Source organism: Pteropus alecto, unplaced genomic scaffold (assembly GCF_000325575.1).
Source record: "Pteropus alecto unplaced genomic scaffold, ASM32557v1 scaffold71, whole genome shotgun sequence".
In the NCBI taxonomy this organism is placed as follows: Eukaryota; Metazoa; Chordata; class Mammalia; order Chiroptera; family Pteropodidae; genus Pteropus; species Pteropus alecto.
Genome location: NW_006433024.1, coordinates 8,255,121 through 8,256,872, shown reverse-complemented (window position 1 = coordinate 8,256,872; position 1,752 = coordinate 8,255,121). Strand labels below are relative to the sequence as shown.

General features: G+C 65.1%; 1 protein-coding gene across 2 annotated transcripts in view; it reads left to right on the top strand.

The window, feature by feature from the left end:
- Window positions 1-666: 666 nt before the first annotated feature.
- The window catches only part of MPPED2 (metallophosphoesterase domain containing 2), a 164,860-nt gene continuing 163,774 nt past the window's right edge, over window positions 667-1,752 (top strand). The window contains exon 1 of one of the 2 annotated variants that reach the window (XM_015586314.2): window positions 667-1,091. The gene's annotated coding sequence lies outside the window, so the exon portion shown is untranslated. The remainder of the gene's footprint in view (window positions 1,092-1,752) is intronic. The other variant, XM_006907996.3, reaches the window with a different exon arrangement.

The window sequence follows — 1,752 nt, the reverse complement described above, 5'->3', positions numbered from 1 at the left end:
AAAACGTTTGTGAAGGGCTTCTCTTTTGGGGAAAACAGTGACCCAAAGACAAAAACGAAAACAGTTAGAGTCTGCCTCTCCTCACCTCCCTATCCTGAACCTGCCTTAATTCGTGGAGGTGAAAAAAATTGTCAGTTGGGTTGGCCTTTTCTTTCTTAGAAACACCATTGCAGAAAAAAAGGTGTGTGTATGTGTGTGTGTGTATCTGGAGAGTTGAAAGGCTTAAGGAAAGGGTTCATAGCTCTCCCCCTGGAAAGCCTAAGCTCAGCAGATGGGAGGGGACCCAAGGTCGCCTTATCTGGTCTGAGCTCAGTGCCGAGCCCCTCTTCTTGCCCCAGCAGCGAGCTCTGCGCCCTGGAGCTGTGCCAGGACTCCAGACAGTGCCTGGCAGGTCGGTTGGAGGGGGAGGGGGGAAGCTGGGTGTTCTCGTTGCAGAAGACTCTCATTTGGAGGGAAAACTCCCTTTATTGTCCTGGAGCTCCGTAACAACCCCCTCCCCGGCCCCCTATCATTTTTACGCTGATCACACTCATGATGATGAACTTGCAGCACAGCTTCCTGCCGCCTGCTTGACCCGGGAGCACCAGCAGGCTGCTGGCCTCGCCCTGAGTTCCCTCCTCCTCTTGCAACCCCGAGGCCTCGGGGCGCCGGAGGGGATTCGAGTGGGCCGGGGCTGCAGGAGGCACGCACGCGGGCGCGGGGTCCCGCCGGGGAGCGCGCACGGAGCGGCGCCTTGGCCGCCCTGCTTCCTGGAGCTGTGCTCCTTTGACCCCAGTGGCAGTCCCTGTCACTGCACTGCTCGTGCTCCCTCCGGTTCGCCGCGCCCTTGCTCCCTTTCCTCGCCCCCTCGCTCGCTCTCTCCCCAGATCGAGGCTGCTCTCGTCCTTTCTCCCCCCGCCTTCCTCTCGCGCCGCGCCCCCTAGCCCCCCGCCCCAGCCCGCAGCGGGACCTCCGAGGTCGAAGGTTCTGGCCCGCCGGCGCCCCTCGCCGCCCCCGCGCGCCCCCGGCGCGCCTCCAGCCGGCTCCGCGATGGATCGCCAGCTCGCCGGCGCTGAAGGCATCCCCGGGCCCCTGAGCGCAGCCCGGGAAAGGTAATCCGCCCGGGGAAGGGAGGCAGAGGGCGGGGGAGGGGGAGGAGGCGGCCGGGCGCCGGGTGCCGAGCGCAGGAGGAAGGGGAAAAAAAATGCACACACAAAGCGGAGCCCGGGTGAGAGGTGCCTTGTCAGAGGCGCGTGCTGGGGTTCAGAGGCTGCGGACCGCGGCTGCCCCGGTGTCCCTGACATTTGCACGAGCGGGCGCTTCCCTGGCAATTTGGAACCGAGGAGGGCTTATTTTCTACCCCCGAGCGAAAGCGAATTCTTTTTTAGGAGCTGTCTCTCTCTCACTCCGTGGCTTGCCCCTCTGCTCTCTCCCCTCCCCCCCAAGTCCTCGGCCCGCGACCTCTCAGGGTCCCCACGTCCCCGCCCCCTCCTCCGCGGGGATTTCTTAGGAGGGGAGGAAAGGGTGTCGGCGAGGGGCAACGGCAAAAGCCGGGCGGCAGGGATGGGGGTGGGGACGAAGGCAAGGCGAGCTGTTTACTAGAAAGTCCTGGGGTTGTGTGTTCGAGCAGCCCCGGCCTAGGCCCGGGTGCATTGTGTTGGCTCGAGCCCCGGGCGCCCGCGGCGGCCGGAGCGAGGTGCGGTGGCCGGGAAGGCGCCGCGTAGCTTTGTGCTCCGGCTGCGCTCCACGACCGCCCGCGGGACCGCCTGCGCG